The sequence below is a fragment of the Oncorhynchus masou genome, chromosome 24 (assembly GCF_036934945.1).
Source record: "Oncorhynchus masou masou isolate Uvic2021 chromosome 24, UVic_Omas_1.1, whole genome shotgun sequence".
In the NCBI taxonomy this organism is placed as follows: Eukaryota; Metazoa; Chordata; class Actinopteri; order Salmoniformes; family Salmonidae; genus Oncorhynchus; species Oncorhynchus masou.
In genome coordinates, this window is record NC_088235.1 from 41,525,579 (window position 1) to 41,532,318 (window position 6,740).

Consider the following 6,740-nt stretch of genomic DNA (forward strand, 5'->3'; position numbering starts at 1 on the left):
GGCATGAGGACTGCAGATGTGACCAGGGCAACGAATTGCAATGTCCGAACTATGTGACGCCTAAGACAGCACTACAGGGAGACAGGACAGGCAGGCGATCGTCCTCGCAGTGGAAGACCACATGTAACAACACCTGCATAGGATTGGTACATCCGAACATCACACCTGCGGGACTGGTACAGGATGGCAATAACAACTGCCCGAGTTACACCAGGAATGAACAATCCCTCCATCAGTGCTCAGACTATCCGCAATAGGCTGAGAGAGGCTAGACTTGATGGCTTGTAGGCCTGTTGTAAGGCAGGTCCTCACCAGACATCACCGGCAAGGACGTTGCCTATGGGCACAAACCCACCATCGCTGGACCAGACAGGACTGGCAAAAAGTGCTCCTCACTGACGAGTCGCGGTTTTGTCTCACCAGGGGTGATGGCTGGATTCGCGTTTATCGTTGATGGAATGAGCATTACACCGAGGCCTGTACTCTGGAGCAGGATCGATTGAGATGGAGAGTCTGTCATGGTCTGGGGCGGTGTGTCACAGCATCATCGGACTGAGCTTGTTGTCATTGCAGGCAATCTCAACGCTGTGTGATACAGGGAAGACATCCTCCTCCCTCATGTGGTACCCTTCCTGCAGGCTCATCCTGACATGACCCTCCAGCATGACAATGCCATCATCCATACTGCTCGTTCTGTGCGTGATTTCCTGCAAGACAGGAATGTCAGTGTCCTGCCATGGCCAGCGAAGAGCCCTGATCTCAATCCCATTGAGCATGTCTGGGACCTGTTGGATCGGAGGGTGAGGGCTAGGGCCATTCCCCCCAGAAATGTCCAGGAACTTGCAGGTGCCTTGGGAGTGGGTTAACAACTCACAGCAAGAACTGCCAAATCTGGTGCAGTCCATGAGGAGGAGATGCACAGCAGTACTTAATGCAGCTGGTGGCCACACCAGATACTGACTGTTACTATTGATTTTGACCCCCCTCTGTTCAGGGACACATTATTCAATTTATGTTAGTCACATGTCTGTGGAACTTGTTCAGTTTTTGTCTCAGTTGTTGAATCTTGTTATGTTCATTCAAATATTTACACATGTTAAGTTTGCTGAAAATAAACGCAGTTGACAGTGAGAGGACATTTCATTTTTTGCTGAGTTTAGGATGGGTTGCACCTCTGTCACTTGGTCACGTCATTGTCATTATTATTGTTATCAGAATTCCACAGCCACACTGATGTCCAAAAGTAGAATGGGAGGTAATGACTGTTTCGCCCAGTGATGTAGTATAGTCACTTAACCTTGAGTCCGAATCGAGTCCTAAGTCCCCTGTGTTCGAGTCCGAGTCACCAATGGTCGAGTCACAAGTCAAGTAAATGGTTTGCTATCCATTTTCCTTTCTTTCTATGCCACTAAATGTTTAAATATAGGTTATTGGTAATGTTACCAGGTCCACGTTCGGTTAGAAAATGTTGTTGAACGTTGCAGATAGAAATTACACTAATAGAGCCAACGTTATTCCTTATCCATAATAAGAGATGCATGTTTGTTCTACACAGCATATTTCTACCTCAAAAAACCAAAAAGTTGGGTCCTGCTGAACGCACCCCAGGGTGTTTGCTATAACTAACTAATGAGGTAACATGACTGAACAAGGTGAAACCTAAGCAAGTAGTTAACTGCCCGGTCCACAAGTAGCTTAGTTTTAGAATGGCCTGCAATAATCTTTATGAATGTAAAATGCGGCCTGTCAATGCATGATAGAAAAAAATGTAGCACCAGTATTATGGGTCATATCTCTAAGACGGTAATGGCTCAAATCAAGCCATTTTCTCTGAGGATTAGAGGCTCATAGGTTTATGTTGGCTACAGAACCTGGCGAGACTACAAATTCAAAAACGTTCCGTAGTCAAGGAATAGTAAAACTAGACTGCTGTTTAACCATTAAACTTAATGCTGCTATTGTTTTTAATTTCTTAAAGCAGCTTGTGTTTCTTAACCAGGCAAAGGGTAGCTAACTACAAGGCTGGTGGTACCCATCTTTGATGTGGTTTTTATTCTGGCATTGTCAGCATTGGCCTACAAATTCCAGTTCTACCAGCATTACTTCTGTGTTTTGTTGAGAGGCTACAAGGTCTCCCGCCAGCAGGAATGCCCTTACAATGCTTTTGTGATCTACTCCAGCAAGGATGAGGCCTGTGTGATGGAGTAACTGGTGGAGAACCTTGAGAAAGGAGTCCCTCCTATTCAGTGGTGTAGTGGAAGTAATTTTTCAGTGGGCATCACATATAATAACTTCTTAATCCCCAGGATGCATATCAAAGCAGTGTAGTGGAAGTATACAAGGTATCAATTAATAAGGCGATGTAACAGATCAGAATGTTTTGCTTAAAATGTTAATAAACTATTATTTCTTCACCTTTTCAGTGCAGCAATGTGCACACGGTGGGAGGGCTAGAACGGTGTTAATGTTCCAAAATGCAATTTTGAGGAAAATCCTGTTGTCACGACTCCCACTGAAGGTGGCTTCTCTTCCTGTTCGGGTGGCGCTCGGCGGTCATCGTCACCGGTCTACTAGCTGCCACCGATCCCTTTTCCCTTTTCTGTTGGTTTTATCTTATTGGTTACACCTGTTTTGTGTTTAGGTTTTGGTTGGGCTATTTAAGCCGGTAACGCCTGCTGTTTGTGCGGGCTCATTTTTCCTCTGTTCATGTTTGTGGTTGTGTGATTTCCTTTGTTTTTCTTCGGACTGGTTGGGTCCAGGTTTTGGGCCGGTCTTATTATTGCGCCTGGTGTTTGGCGTGACCATTTTCCCTGTGCCGGAATAAAACATTGTTCTCTACCCTCTGCTTCCTGTGCCTGACTCGGCACCCACTACGCATAGAGTGCGTGACAGTAGCCCACACCAAGGCATGGAGTCAGCAGGAGCAGCAGCCACCCCCCCTTCCATCAATGGAGGAGCGCGTCCTCCATCATACCACCATCCTCAATTGGATTGGGTTGGCGATGGACCAGATGATGGAGAGAATGGACGGGAGAGGAGTGGTCTCCCCACCTCGCCTCCAGCTCCTCCGACGACTCAACCCACTCCTCCGGCGGCGTCCAGCTCCAGCTCACTTCGTCTTGCGCCCCGAGGGAGTACAAAGCGAAACTATGATGTGGGGGACCGGGAGTTGTTAGCTGTGGTAAAGGCCCTGAAGGTGTGGAGACACTGGCTTGACAACCGTAATCTTGAGTATATCAGGGCAGCGAGGAGACTGAATCCTCGTCAGGCAAGGTGGGCCATGTTTTTCACCAGATTTAGGTTTACTATCTTGTATAGACCAGGTTCCCTCAACACGAATGCCAACGCGCTGTCCCGTCTCTATGACACAGAGGATCGGCCCATCGATCCTACTCCCATCCTTCCAGCTTCAAGGCTGGTGGCACCGGTGGTATGGGAGGTGGATGCGGACTTTGAGCGGGCGTTACTGTTGGAACCTGCACCTCCACAATGTCCTACAGGTCTTAAGTACGTGCCGCTTGGTGTCCGTGATCAATTGATTCGATGGGCTCACACGCTACCCTCTTCGGGTAATCCTGGTGTGGCGAGAACAGTGCGGGGTCTTAGGGGGAAGTACTAGTGGCCCACCTTAGTTAGGGACGTGAGGTTCTATGTCTCTTCCTGTTCAGTGTGCGCTCAGAGTAAGGCTCTTAGGCACCTGCCTAGAGGGAAGTTACAGCCCCGTTCCACAACGGCCGTGGTCTCATCTGTCGGTGGACTTTCTTACCGATCTTCCCCCGTCTCAGGGGAACACCACGATCCTGGTCGTTGTGGATCGGTTTTCTAACCCCTGCCGTCTCCTCCCGTTGCTTGGTCTCCCTACGGCCCTACAGACGGCGGAGGCCCTATTTACCCACGTCTTCCGGCACTACGGAGTTCCTGAGGACATCGTTTCTGATCGGGGTCCCCAGTTCACATCCCGAGTGTGGAGGGTGTTTATGGAACGTCTGGTGGTCTCGGTCAGCCTGACCTCGGGTTATCACCCCGAGAGTAATGGGCAGGTGGAGAGAGTGAACCAGGAGGTGGGTAGGTTTCTGCGGTCGTATTGCCAGGAACGGCCAGGAGAATGGGCGAGGTACGTCCCATGGGCGGAGGTGGCTCAGAACTCACTCCGCCACTCTGTTTCAATGCGTGTTGGGCTACCAGCCGGTCCTGGCACCGTGGCATCAGAGTTAGACCGAGGCTCCTGCGGTGTAGGAGTGGGTGCAGCACTCTAAGGAGACCTGGAGGGCTGTCCAGGAATCCCTCAAGCAAGCTGGTGGACAGCAGAAGAGGAGCGCTGACCGCCACCGCAGTGAAGCCCCCGTGTTCGCACCGGGGGACAGGGTCTGGCTCTCAACCCAAAACCTGCCCCTCTGCCTGCCCTGCTGGAAGCTGGGGCCGCAGTGTGTGGGGCCTTTTAAAGTCCTGAGGAGGATTAACGAGGTGTGTTATAGATTACAACTCCCTTCTTACTATCGTATTAACCCCTCGTTTCATGTGTCTCTCCCCTGGCCTGTAGTAGCTGGTCCCCTGCAGGAAGGTTAGGTGCTGGAGGTCCCTCCGCCCCCTCTGGACATCGAGGGGTCCCCGGTGGACACAATACGTGCTGTTCTGGACTCTATACTCCGGTTGAAGGGCCTGCAGTACCTTGTGGAATGGGAGGGGTACGGTCCAGAGGAGAGGTGCTGGGTACCGGTGGGGGACATCTTGGATCCGTCACTGTTGAGGGATTTCCATCGCCTCCATCCAGATCGCCCTGCGCCTCGCTCCGGGTCGCCCTCCAGGCCTGTGTCAGCACACTGCGGGAGCCGCACGTCAGGGAGGGGGTGTACTGTCACGACTCCCACCGAAGTTGGCTCCACCTCCTGTTTGGGCGGCGCTCGACGGTTGTCGTCACCGGTCTACTAGCTGCCACCGATTCCTTTTCCCTTTTCTGTTGGTTTTATCTTATTGGTTACACCTGTTTCGTGTTTAGGTTTTAGTTGGGCTATTTAAGCCGGTTGGCCCGCCTGCTCTTTGTGCGGACTTATTTTTCCTCTGTTCATGTTTGTGGTTGTGTGGTTGGGTCCAGGTTTTGGGCCGGTCTTATTATTGCGCCTGGTGTTTGGCGTGATCATTTTCCCTGCGCCGGAATAAAACATTTTCTTTACCCTCTGCTTCCTGCGCCTGACTCCGCACCCACTACGCATAGAGTGCATGACACCTGTTCCAAAATATGCACTCCACATGCAAGCAGTTTCATGGACAGAGATGGAAATACACATAAGAAATTTAGAGAGGGGAGATCTAAAGATGCAACAACTATCATGGGTTGCTAATATGACTAGGATAATGCCTTTGGCTGCTAGACAATGAAAGAAAGTTGAAAGAAAAGCAATAGAACAGGAGAATGCAAATAAGAAAGTCTTTATAAGTAATTGACTCCACGGTTCTATGGTGGGACTTTGGCTAAAGGCTACTTCGAAGCAAGGTAAGAAATGCCTCATATATGAAGTAAAACGTCCAAGTTTCAAACAATTTAAGGAACATAAAAAATATAGTGATGCTAATGATAGGCCTAACCATCTTCTTGTAGATGGAAAGGTTTTCCCAAAAACCTTATCAATGAAAAAAAAAATCCTTATTATTATTATTATTCGATTTTTCCCAGATCTCAAAAATTGTCTCCTGGTGTGGTTTAAGCATTGTTGTGGACTTACAACATCCAATGTTGTTGTTTTTCTATTAAAAAATCTTAACTTTAAGAATGAAAACCTGAAATGTAAAAAAACAACAGTCAGCTTATTATCTGTTTCAACAATAGGCCTACTATTAGCTTAGGTTGACCTGACTGTAAAAGACCAATATGGGATTTATCATTAGATCATTCAGAGTGTGTCACTGTTTCTCATATAATTTTCACATGTAATTTTTGACACAGGGCACCTTTCATTCATTTGGGATTTATTTGGTACAATTTGAGTATACCCACTTCTCCAGGCACCACTACACCATTGCTCCCATTCAACGGTGCCTCCACAAGCGGGACTTTGAAGTGGGTAAGTCTACCACCTCCAACATCATAGACGATGACATTATGGGTAGCCGCAAGGTCATCATGGAAGTGTCGCGCCACTTCATCAACAGCGCATGGTGTCGCTTTGAGTTTGATGTAGCTCAGTCCTGGCTGGTGCTGAAGGGCAACCCTATCATCACCATCATCATCATCATACTGGGGGATGTGGAGAAGAGGACCAAGAAAATGTTTGGGCTCCACAAATACTTGAAGAGGAACACTTACCTGAAATGGAGGGACAACCCCATCAGCAGCATGAGATTCCGGAGTCACCACAGGAAGGCTGTCATCTCAAAGACACAATAAACTAGTTCTGCATGTCATAATTTTGTGTGTCACATGCTCAGATATTGAGAAGTGAGTCTTTTAAGTTCCTAACCCTTTACTTAGGTTATACATTTAACATCAATTAATTGTATAATGACTTTTTTGATACAAGAGATTATTCAGTGATACAGTGCTTTATATCAGACTGTACTCACTGCAGTACTGCACATATGTACCTCCATTTTGTCATTTGTTGACTTACGACAATGTGATTGTAAAAAGGCATGACTGCTTATTCTTCTCTACATATATTCACTTGGTCCAACTGCATTATTTTGAATAAACACATGGGAATTTGCAAACACTCTCCCTTTTTGCTCAGTTAACTACAGAATGC

General features: G+C 47.9%; 1 pseudogene; it reads left to right on the forward strand.

The window, feature by feature from the left end:
• The first annotated feature begins 1,782 nt into the window (after positions 1–1,782).
• LOC135511386 (toll-like receptor 4) lies at positions 1,783–6,382 on the forward strand (annotated as a pseudogene).
• The last annotated feature ends 358 nt before the right edge of the window (positions 6,383–6,740 follow it).